Raw genomic sequence first — 13,467 nt, forward strand, 5'->3', positions numbered from 1 at the left:
AGAAGTCATTTCGAATGAAACGTCCTTAGTGTTGTGAGAACGATGACGGGTTAAAATGTTTGGTGGTTTCTTGTTCAGTCCATAGGCCTACAGCATGTGGCAAACCGGTGAGCATGTGGCTCTATTAGTATAGGAGATACCTGAAAACATATCACACTTTTCATCATAGTGCTTTTACCAATGCATAAAATGCATGGAGAAGTCATTTCGAATGAATCGTCCTCAGTGTTGTGAGAACGATGACGGGTTAAAATTTTTGGTGGTTTCTTGTTCAGTCCATAGGCCTACAGCATGTGGCAAACCGGTGAGCATGTGGCTCTATTAGTATAGGAGATACCTGAAAACATTTTCATCATAGTGCTTTTACCAATGCATAAAATGCATAGAGAAGTCATTTCGAATGAATCGTCCTCAGTGTTGTGAGAACGATGACGGGTTAAAATTTTTGGTGGTTTCTTGTTCAGTCCATAGGCCTACAGCATGTGGCAAACCGGTGAGCATGTGGCTCTATTAGTATAGGAGATACCTGAAAACATATCACACTTTTCATCATAGTGCTTTTACCAATGCATAAAATGCATGGAGAAGTCATTTCGAATGAATCGTCCTCAGTTTTGTGAGAATGATGACAAGTTAAAATTTTTGGTGGTTTCTTGTTCAGTCCATAGGCCTACAGCATGTGGCAAACCGGTGAGCATGTGGTTCTATTAGTATAGGAGATACCTGAAAACATATCACACTTTTCATCATAGTGCTTTTACCAATGCATAAAATGCATGGAGAAGTCATTTCGAATGAAACGTCCTTAGTGTTGTGAGAACGATGACGGGTTAAAATGTTTGGTGGTTTCTTGTTCAGTCCATAGGCCTACAGCATGTGGCAAACCGGTGAGCATGTGGCTCTATTAGCATAGGACATACCTGAAAACATATCACACTTTTCATCATAGTGCTTTTACCAATGCATAAAATGCATGGAGAAGTCATTTCGAATGAAACGTCCTCAGTGTTGTGAGAACGATGACGGGTTAAAATGTTTGGTGGTTTCTTGTTCAGTCCATAGGCCTACCGCATGTGGCAAACCGGTGAGCATGTGGCTCCATTAGTATAGGAGATACCTGAAAACATTTTCATCATAGTGCTTTTACCAATGCATAAAATGCATGGAGAAGTAATTTTGAATGAATCGTCCTCAGTGTTGTGAGAACGATGACGGGTTAAAATTTTTGGTGGTTTCTTGTTCAGTCCATAGGCCTACAGCATGTGGCAAACCGGTGAGCATGTGGCTCTATTAGTATAGGAGATACCTGAAAACATATCACACTTTTCATCATAGTGCTTTTACCAATGCATAAAATGCATGGAGAAGTCATTTCGAATGAATCGTCCTCAGTGTTGTGAGAATGATGACGGGTTAAAATTTTTGGCGGTTTCTTGTTCAGTCCATAGGCCTACCGCATGTGGCAAACCGGTGAGCATGTGGCTCTATTAGTATAGGAGATACCTGAAAACATATCACACTTTTCATCATAGTGCTTTTACCAATGCATAAAATGCATGGAGAAGTCATTTCGAATGAATCGTCCTCAGTTTTGTGAGAATGATGACAAGTTAAAATTTTTGGTGGTTTCTTGTTCAGTCCATAGGCCTACAGCATGTGGCAAACCGGTGAGCATGTGGTTCTATTAGTATAGGAGATACCTGAAAACATATCACACTTTTCATCATAGTGCTTTTACCAATGCATAAAATGCATGGAGAAGTCATTTCGAATGAAACGTCCTCAGTTTTGTGAGAATGATGACAAGTTAAAATTTTTGGTGGTTTCTTGTTCAGTCCATAGGCCTACAGCATGTGGCAAACCGGTGAGCATGTGGTTCTATTGGTATAGGAGATACCTGAAAACATATCACACTTTTCATCATAGTGCTTTTACCAATGCATAAAATGCATGGAGAAGTCATTTCGAATGAATCATCCTCAGTGTTGTGAGAACGATGACGGGTTAAAATTTTTGGTGGTTTCTTGTTCAGTCCATAGGCCTACAGCATGTGGCAAACCGGTGAGCATGTGGCTCTATTAGTATAGGAGATACCTGAAAACATTTTCATCATAGTGCTTTTACCAATGCATAAAATGCATGGAGAAGTCATTTCGAATGAATCGTCCTCAGTGTTGTGAGAACGATGACGGGTTAAAATTTTTGGTGGTTTCTTGTTCAGTCCATAGGCCTACAGCATGTGGCAAACCGGTGAGCATGTGGCTCTATTAGTATAGGAGATACCTGAAAACATATCACACTTTTCATCATAGTGCTTTTACCAATGCATAAAATGCATGGAGAAGTCATTTCGAATGAATCGTCCTCAGTGTTGTGAGAACGATGACGGGTTAAAATATATGGTGATTTCTTGTTCAGTCCATAGGCCTACAGCATGTGGCAAACCGGTGAGCATGTGGCTCTATTAGTATAGGAGACACCTGAAAACATTTTCACCATAGTGCTTTTACCAATGCATAAAATGCATGGAGAAGTCATTTCGAATGAATCGTCCTCAGTGTTGTGAGAACGATGACGGGTTAAAATTTTTGGTGGTTTCTTTTTCAGTCCATAGGCCTACATCATGTGGCAAACTGGTGAGCATGTGGCTCTATTAGTATAGGAGATACCTGAAAACATATCACACTTTTCATCATAGTGCTTTTACCAATGCATAAAATGTATGGAGAAGTCATTTCGAATGAAACGTCCTCAGTGTTGTGAGAACGATGACGAGTTAAAATGTTTGGTGGTTTCTTGTTCAGTCCATAGGCCTACAGCATGTGGCATACCGGTGAGCATGTGGCTCTATTAGTATAGGAGATACCTGAAAACATATCACACTTTTCATCATAGTGCTTTTACCAATGCATAAAATGCATGGAGAAGTCATTTCGAATGAATCGTCCTCAGTGTTGTGAGAACGATGACGGGTTAAAATTTTTGGTGGTTTCTTGTTCAGTCCATAGGCCTACAGCATGTGGCAAACCGGTGAGCATGTGGCTCTATTAGTATAGGAGATACCTGAAAACATTTTCATCATAGTGCTTTTACCAATGCATGAAATGCATGGAGAAGTCATTCCGAATGAATCGTCCTCAGTGCTGTGAGAACGATGACAGGTTAAAATTTTTGGTGGTTTCTTGTTCAGTCCATAGGCCTACAGCATGTGGCAAACCGGTGAGCATGTGGCTCTATTAGTATAGGAGATACCTGAAAACATATCACACTTTTCATCATAGTGCTTTTACCAATGCATAAAATGCATGGAGAAGTCATTTCGAATGAATCGTCCTCAGTGTTGTGAGAACGGTGACGGGGTAAAATTTTTGGTGGTTTCTTGTTCAGTCCACAGGCCTACAGCATGTGGCAAACCGGTGAGCATGTGGCTCTAGAAGTATAGGAGATACCTGAAAACATTTTCATCATAGTGCTTTTACCAATGCATAAAATGCATGGAGAAGTCATTTCGAATGAATCGTCCTCAGTGTTGTGAGAACGATGACGGGTTAAAATTTTTGGTGGTTTCTTGTTCAGTCCATAGGCCTACAGCATGTGGCAAACCGGTGAGCATGTGGCTCTATTAGTATAGGAGATACCTGAAAACATATCACACTTTTCATCATAGTGCTTTTACCAATGCATAAAATGCATGGAGAAGTCATTTCGAATGAATCGTCCTCAGTGTTGTGAGAACGATGACGGGTTAAAATATATGGTGATTTCTTGTTCAGTCCATAGGCCTACAGCATGTGGCAAACCGGTGAGCATGTGGCTCTATTAGTATAGGAGACACCTGAGAACATTTTCATCATAGTGCTTTTACCAATGCATAAAATGCATGGAGAAGTCATTTCGAATGAATCGTCCTCAGTGTTGTGAGAACGATGACGGGTTAAAATTTTTGGTGGTTTCTTGTTCAGTCCATAGGCCTACATCATGTGGCAAACCGGTGAGCATGTGGCTCTATTAGTATAGGAGATACCTGAAAACATATCACACTTTTCATCATAGTGCTTTTACCAATGCATAAAATGTATGGAGAAGTCATTTCGAATGAATCGTCATCAGTGTTGTGAGAACGATGACGGGTTAATATTTTTGGTGGTTTCTTGTTCAGTCCATAGGCCTACAGCATGTGGCAAACCGGTGAGCATGTGGCTCTATTAGTATAGGAGATACCTGAAAACATATCACACTTTTCATCATAGTGCTTTTACCAATGCATAAAATGCATGGAGAAGTCATTTCGAATGAATGATCCTCAGTGTTGTGAGAATGATGACGGGTTAAAATTTTTAGTGGTTTCTTGTTCAGTCCACAGGCCTACAGCATGTGGCAAACTGGTGAGCATGTGGCTCTATTAGTATAGGAGATACCTGAAAACATTTTCATCATAGTGCTTTTACCAATGCATAAAATGCATGGAGAAGTCATTTCGACTGAATCGTCCTCAGTGTTGTGAGAACGATGACGGGTTAAAATTTTTGGTGGTTTCTTGTTCAGTCCATAGGCCTACAGCATGTGGCAAACCGGTGAGCATATGGCTCTATTAGTATAGGAGATACCTGAAAACATATCACACTTTTCATCATTGTGCTTTTACCAATGCATAAAATGCATGGAGAAGTCATTTCGAATGAATTGTCCTCAGTGTTGTGAGAACGATGACGGGTTAAAATATATGGTGGTTTCTTGTTCAGTCCATAGGCCTACAGCATGTTGCAAACTGGTGAGCATGTGGCTCTATTAGTATAGGAGACACCTGAAAACATTTTCATCATAATGCTTTTACCAATGCATAAAATGCATGGAGAAGTCATTTCGAATGAATCGTCCTCAGTGTTGTGAGAACGATGACGGGTTAAAATTTTTGGTGGTTTCTTGTTCAGTCCATAGGCCTACATCATGTGGCAAACCGGTGAGCATGTGGCTCTATTAGTATAGGAGATACCTGAAAACATATCACACTTTTCATCATAGTGCTTTTACCAATGCATAAAATGTATGGAGAAGTCATTTCGAATGAATCGTCCTCAGTGTTGTGAGAACGATGACGGGTTAAAATTTTTGGTGGTTTCTTGTTCAGTCCATAGGCCTACAGCATGTGGCAAACCGGTGAGCATGTGGCTCTATTAGTATAGGAGATACCTGAAAACATATCACACTTTTCATCATAGTGCTATTACCAATGCATAAAATGCATGGAGAAGTCATTTCGAATGAATCGTCCTCAGTTTTGTGAGAATGATGACAAGTTAAAATTTTTGGTGGTTTCTTGTTCAGTCCATAGGCCTACAGCATGTGGCAAACCGGTGAGCATGTGGTTCTATTAGTATAGGAGATACCTGAAAACATATCACACTTTTCATCATAGTGCTTTTACCAATGCATACGAATGAAACGTCCTCAGTGTTGTGAGAACGATGACGGGTTAAAATGTTTGGTGGTTTCTTGTTCAGTCCATAGGCCTACAGCATGTGGCATACCGGTGAGCATGTGGCTCTATTAGTATAGGAGATACCTGAAAACATATCACACTTTTCATCATAGTGAATGGAGAAGTCATTTCGAATGAATCGTCCTCAGTGTTGTGAGAACGATGACGGGTTAAAATTTTTGGTGGTTTCTTGTTCAGTCCATAGGCCTACAGCATGTGGCAAACCGGTGAGCATGTGGCTCTATTAGTATAGGAGATACCTGAAAACATTTTCATCATAGTGCTTTTACCAATGCATGAAATGCATAGAGAAGTCATTTCGAATGAATCATCCTCAGTGTTGTGAGAACGATGACGGGTTAAAATTTTTGGTGGTTTATTGTTCAGTCCATAGGCCTACAGCATGTGGCAAACCGGTGAGCATGTGGCTCTATTAGTATAGGAAATACCTGAAAACATATCACACTTTTCATCATAGTGCTTTTACCAATGCATAAAATGCATGGAGAAGTCATTTCGAATGAATCGTCCTCAGTGCTGTGAGAACGATGACAGGTTAAAATTTTTGGTGGTTTCTTGTTCAGTCCATAGGCCTACAGCATGTGGCAAACCGGTGAGCATGTGGCTCTATTAGTATAGGAGATACCTGAAAACATTTTCATCATAGTGCTTTTACCAATGCATAAAATGCATGGAGAAGTCATTTTGAATGAATCGTCCTCAGTGTTGTGAGAACGATGAAGGGTTAAAATTTTTGGTGGTTTCTTGTTCAGTCCATAGGCCTACAGCATGTAGCAACCCGGTGAGCATGTGGCTCTATTAGTATAGGAGATACCTGAAAACATATCACACTTTTCATCATAGTGCTTTTACCAATGCATAAAATGCATGGAGAAGTCATTTCGAATGAATCGTCCTCAGTGTTGTGAGAACGATGACGGGTTAAAATTTTTGGTGGTTTCTTGTTCAGTCCATAGGCCTACAGCATGTGGCAAACCGGTGAGCATGTGGCTCTATTAGTATAGGAGATACCTGAAAACATTTTCATCATAGTGCTTTTACCAATGCATAAAATGCATAGAGAAGTCATTTCGAATGAATCGTCCTCAGTGTTGTGAGAACGATGATGGGTTAAAATTTTTGGTGGTTTCTTGTTCAGTCCATAGGCCTACAGCATGTGGCAAACCGGTGAGCATGTGGCTCTATTAGTATAAGAAATACCTGAAAACATATCACACTTTTCATCATAGTGCTTTTACCAATGCATAAAATGCATGGAGAAGTCATTTCGAATGAATCGTCCTCAGTGCTGTGAGAATGATGACAGGTTAAAATTTTTGGTGGTTTCTTGTTCAGTCCATAGGCCTACAGCATGTGGCAAACCGGTGAGCATGTGGCTCTATTAGTATAGGAGATACCTGAAAACATATCACACTTTTCATCATAGTGCTTTTACCAATGCATAAAATGCATGGAGAAGTCATTTCGAATGAATCGTCCTCAGTGTTGTGAGAACGATGACGGGGTAAAATTTTTGGTGGTTTCTTGTTCAGTCCATAGGCCTACAGCATGTGGCAAACCGGTGAGCATGTGGCTCTATTAGTATAGGAGATACCTGAAAACATTTTCATCATAGTGCTTTTACCAATGCATAAAATGCATGGGGAAGTCATTTCGAATGAATCGTCCTCAGTGTTGTGAGAACGATGACGGGTTAAAATTTTTGGTGGTTTCTTGTTCAGTCCATAGGCCTACAGCATGTGGCAAACCGGTGAGCATGTGGCTCTATTAGTATAGGAGATACCTGAAAACATATCACACTTTTCATCATAGTGCTTTTACCAATGCATAAAATGCATGGAGAAGTCATTTCGAATGAATCGTCCTCAGTGTTGTGAGAACGATGACGGGTTAAAATATATGGTGATTTCTTGTTCAGTCCATAGGCCTACAGCATGTGGCAAACCGGTGAGCATGTGGCTCTATTAGTATAGGAGACACCTGAAAACATTTTCATCATAGTGCTTTTACCAATGCATAAAATGCATGGAGAAGTCATTTCGAATGAATCGTCCTCAGTGTTGTGAGAACGATGACGGGTTAAAATTTTTAGTGATTTCTTGTTCAGTCCATAGGCCTACATCATGTGGCAAACCGGTGAGCATGTGGCTCTATTAGTATAGGAGATACCTGAAAACATATCACACTTTTCATCATAGTGCTTTTACCAATGCATAAAATGTATGGAGAAGTCATTTCGAATGAATCGTCCTCAGTGTTGTGAGAACGATGACGGGTTAAAATTTTTGGTGGTGTCTTGTTCAGTCCATAGGCCTACAGCATGTAGCAACCCGGTGAGCATGTGGCTCTATTAGTATAGGAGATACCTGAAAACATATCACACTTTTCATCATAGTGCTTTTACCAATGCATAAAATGCATGGAGAAGTCATTTCGAATGAATCGTCCTCAGTGTTGTGAGAACGATGACGGGTTAAAATTTTTGGTGGTTTCTTGTTCAGTCCATAGGCCTACAGCATGTGGCAAACCGGTGAGCATGTGGCTCTATTAGTATAGGAGATACCTGAAAACATTTTCATCATAGTGCTTTTACCAATGCATAAAATGCATAGAGAAGTCATTTCGAATGAATCGTCCTCAGTGTTGTGAGAACGATGATGGGTTAAAATTTTTGGTGGTTTCTTGTTCAGTCCATAGGCCTACAGCATGTGGCAAACCGGTGAGCATGTGGCTCTATTAGTATAAGAAATACCTGAAAACATATCACACTTTTCATCATAGTGCTTTTACCAATGCATAAAATGCATGGAGAAGTCATTTCGAATGAATCGTCCTCAGTGCTGTGAGAATGATGACAGGTTAAAATTTTTGGTGGTTTCTTGTTCAGTCCATAGGCCTACAGCATGTGGCAAACCGGTGAGCATGTGGCTCTATTAGTATAGGAGATACCTGAAAACATATCACACTTTTCATCATAGTGCTTTTACCAATGCATAAAATGCATGGAGAAGTCATTTCGAATGAATCGTCCTCAGTGTTGTGAGAACGATGACGGGGTAAAATTTTTGGTGGTTTCTTGTTCAGTCCATAGGCCTACAGCATGTGGCAAACCGGTGAGCATGTGGCTCTATTAGTATAGGAGATACCTGAAAACATTTTCATCATAGTGCTTTTACCAATGCATAAAATGCATGGGGAAGTCATTTCGAATGAATCGTCCTCAGTGTTGTGAGAACGATGACGGGTTAAAATTTTTGGTGGTTTCTTGTTCAGTCCATAGGCCTACAGCATGTGGCAAACCGGTGAGCATGTGGCTCTATTAGTATAGGAGATACCTGAAAACATATCACACTTTTCATCATAGTGCTTTTACCAATGCATAAAATGCATGGAGAAGTCATTTCGAATGAATCGTCCTCAGTGTTGTGAGAACGATGACGGGTTAAAATATATGGTGATTTCTTGTTCAGTCCATAGGCCTACAGCATGTGGCAAACCGGTGAGCATGTGGCTCTATTAGTATAGGAGATACCTGAAAACATATCACACTTTTCATCATAGTGCTTTTACCAATGCATAAAATGTATGGAGAAGTCATTTCGAATGAATCGTCCTCAGTGTTGTGAGAACGATGACGGGTTAAAATTTTTGGTGGTGTCTTGTTCAGTCCATAGGCCTACAGCATGTGGCAAACCGGTGAGCATGTGGCTCTATTAGTATAGGAGATACCTGAAAACATATCACACTTTTCATCGTAGTGCTTTTACCAATGCATAAAATGCATGGAGAAGTCATTTCGAATGAATCGTCCTCAGTGTTGTGAGAACGATGACGGGTTAAAATTTTTGGTGGTTTCTTGTTCAGTCCATAGGCCTACAGCATGTGGCAAACCGGTGAGCATGTGGCTCTATTAGTATAGGAGATACCTGAAAACATATCACACTTTTCATCATAGTGCTTTTACCAATGCATAAAATGCATGGAGAAGTCATTTCGAATGAATCGTCCTCAGTTTTGTGAGAATGATGACAAGTTAAAATTTTTGGTGGTTTCTTGTTCAGTCCATAGGCCTACAGCATGTGGCAAACCGGTGAGCATGTGGCTCTATTAGTATAGGAGACACCTGAAAACATTTTCATCATAGTGCTTTTACCAATGCATAAAATGCATGGAGAAGTCATTTCGAATGAATCGTCCTCAGTGTTGTGAGAATGATGACGGGTTAAAATTTTTGGTGGTTTCTTGTTCAGTCCATAGGCCTACATCATGTGGCAAACCGGTGAGCATGTGGCTCTATTAGTATAGGAGATACCTGAAAACATATCACACTTTTCATCATAGTGCTTTTACCAATGCATAAAATGTATGGAGAAGTCATTTCGAATGAATCGTCCTCAGTGTTGTGAGAACGATGACGGGTTAAAATTTTTGGTGGTGTCTTGTTCAGTCCATAGGCCTACAGCATGTGGCAAACCGGTGAGCATGTGGCTCTATTAGTATAGGAGATACCTGAAAACATATCACACTTTTCATCATAGTGCTTTTACCAATGCATAAAATGCATGGAGAAGTCATTTCGAATGAATCATCCTCAGTGTTGTGAGAACGATGACGGGTTAAAATTTTTGGTGGTTTCTTGTTCAGTCCACAGGCCTACAGCATGTAGCAAACCGGTGAGCATGTGGCTCTATTAGTATAGGAGATACCTGAAAACATTTTCATCATAGTGCTTTTACCAATGCATAAAATGCATGGAGAAGTCATTTCGACTGAATCGTCCTCAGTGTTGTGAGAACGATGACGGGTTAAAATTTTTGGTGGTTTCTTGTTCAGTCCATAGGCCTACAGCATGTGGCAAACCGGTGAGCATGTGGCTCTATTAGTATAGGAGATACCTGAAAACATATCACACTTTTCATCATAGTGCTTTTACCAATGCATAAAATGCATGGAGAAGTCATTTCGAATGAATCGTCCTCAGTTTTGTGAGAATGATGACAAGTTAAAATTTTTGGTGGTTTCTTGTTCAGTCCATAGGCCTACAGCATGTGGCAAACCGGTGAGCATGTGGCTCCATTAGTATAGGAGACACCTGAAAACATTTTCATCATAGTGCTTTTACCAATGCATAAAATGCATGGAGAAGTCATTTCGAATGAATCGTCCTCAGTGTTGTGAGAACGATGACGGGTTAAAATTTTTGGTGGTTTCTTGTTCAGTCCATAGGCCTACATCATGTGGCAAACCGGTGAGCATGTGGCTCTATTAGTATAGGAGATACCTGAAAACATATCACACTTTTCATCATAGTGCTTTTACCAATGCATAAAATGTATGGAGAAGTCATTTCGAATGAATCGTCCTCAGTGTTGTGAGAACGATGACGGGTTAAAATTTTTGGTGGTGTCTTGTTCAGTCCATAGGCCTACAGCATGTGGCAAACTGGTGAGCATGTGGCTCTATTAGTATAGGAGACACCTGAAAACATATCACACTTTTCATCATAGTGCTTTTACCAATGCATAAAATGCATGGAGAAGTCATTTCGAATGAATCATCCTCAGTGTTGTGAGAACGATGACGGGTTAAAATTTTTGGTGGTTTCTTGTTCAGTCCACAGGCCTACAGCATGTAGCAAACCGGTGAGCATGTGGCTCTATTAGTATAGGAGATACCTGAAAACATTTTCATCATAGTGCTTTTACCAATGCATAAAATGCATGGAGAAGTCATTTCGACTGAATCGTCCTCAGTGTTGTGAGAACGATGACGGGTTAAAATATATGGTGATTTCTTGTTCAGTCCATAGGCCTACATCATGTGGCAAACCGGTGAGCATGTGGCTCTATTAGTATAGGAGACACCTGAGAACATTTTCATCATAGTGCTTTTACCAATGCATAAAATGCATGGAGAAGTCATTTCGAATGAATCGTCCTCAGTGTTGTGAGAACGATGACGGGTTAAAATCTTTGGTGGTTTCTTGTTCAGTCCATAGGCCTACATCATGTGGCAAACCGGTGAGCATGTGGCTCTATTAGTATAGGAGATACCTGAAAACATATCACACTTTTCATCATAGTGCTTTTACCAATGCATAAAATGTATGGAGAAGTCATTTCGAATGAATCGTCATCAGTGTTGTGAGAACGATGACGGGTTAAAATTTTTGGTGGTTTATTGTTCAGTCCATAGGCCTACAGCATGTGGCAAACCGGTGAGCATGTGGCTCTATTAGTATAGGAGATACCTGAAAACATATCACACTTTTCATCATAGTGCTTTTACCAATGCATAAAATGCATGGAGAAGTCATTTCGAATGAATCATCCTCAGTGTTGTGAGAACGATGACGGGTTAAAATTTTTAGTGGTTTCTTGTTCAGTCCACAGGCCTACAGCATGTGGCAAACCGGTGAGCATGTGGCTCTATTAGTATAGGAGATACCTGAAAACATTTTCATCATAGTGCTTTTACCAATGCATAAAATGCATGGAGAAGTCATTTCGACTGAATCGTCCTCAGTGTTGTGAGAACGATGACGGGTTAAAATTTTTGGTGGTTTCTTGTTCAGTCCATAGGCCTACAGCATGTGGCAAACCGGTGAGCATATGGCTCTATTAGTATAGGAGATACCTGAAAACATATCACACTTTTCATCATAGTGCTTTTACCAATGCATAAAATGCATGGAGAAGTCATTTCGAATGAATTGTCCTCAGTGTTGTGAGAACGATGACGGGTTAAAATATATGGTGGTTTCTTGTTCAGTCCATAGGCCTACAGCATGTTGCAAACTGGTGAGCATGTGGCTCTATTAGTATAGGAGACACCTGAAAACATTTTCATCATAATGCTTTTACCAATGCATAAAATGCATGGAGAAGTCATTTCGAATGAATCGTCCTCAGTGTTGTGAGAACGATGACGGGTTAAAATTTTTGGTGGTTTCTTGTTCAGTCCATAGGCCTACATCATGTGGCAAACCGGTGAGCATGTGGCTCTATTAGTATAGGAGATACCTGAAAACATATCACACTTTTCATCATAGTGCTTTTACCAATGCATAAAATGCATGGAGAAGTCATTTCGAATGAATCGTCCTCAGTGTTGTGAGAACGATGACGGGTTAAAATTTTTGGTGGTTTCTTGTTCAGTCCATAGGCCTACAGCATGTGGCAAACCGGTGAGCATGTGGCTCTATTAGTATAGGAGATACCTGAAAACATTTTCATCATAGTGCTTTTACCAATGCATAAAATGCATAGAGAAGTCATTTCGAATGAATCGTCCTCAGTGTTGTGAGAACGATGATGGGTTAAAATTTTTGGTGGTTTCTTGTTCAGTCCATAGGCCTACAGCATGTGGCAAACCGGTGAGCATGTGGCTCTATTAGTATAAGAAATACCTGAAAACATATCACACTTTTCATCATAGTGCTTTTACCAATGCATAAAATGCATGGAGAAGTCATTTCGAATGAATCGTCCTCAGTGCTGTGAGAACGATGACAGGTTAAAATTTTTGGTGGTTTCTTGTTCAGTCCATAGGCCTACAGCATGTGGCAAACCGGTGAGCATGTGGCTCTATTAGTATAGGAGATACCTGAAAACATATCACACTTTTCATCATAGTGCTTTTACCAATGCATAAAATGCATGGAGAAGTCATTTCGAATGAATCGTCCTCAGTGTTGTGAGAACGATGACGGGGTAAAATTTTTGGTGGTTTCTTGTTCAGTCCATAGGCCTACAGCATGTGGCAAACCGGTGAGCATGTGGCTCTATTAGTATAGGAGATACCTGAAAACATTTTCATCATAGTGCTTTTACCAATGCATAAAATGCATGGGGAAGTCATTTCGAATGAATCGTCCTCAGTGTTGTGAGAACGATGACGGGTTAAAATTTTTGGTGGTTTCTTGTTCAGTCCATAGGCCTACAGCATGTGGCAAACCGGTGAGCATG

The sequence above is a fragment of the Ranitomeya imitator genome, chromosome 9 (assembly GCF_032444005.1).
Source record: "Ranitomeya imitator isolate aRanImi1 chromosome 9, aRanImi1.pri, whole genome shotgun sequence".
Taxonomy (NCBI): domain Eukaryota; kingdom Metazoa; phylum Chordata; class Amphibia; order Anura; family Dendrobatidae; genus Ranitomeya; species Ranitomeya imitator.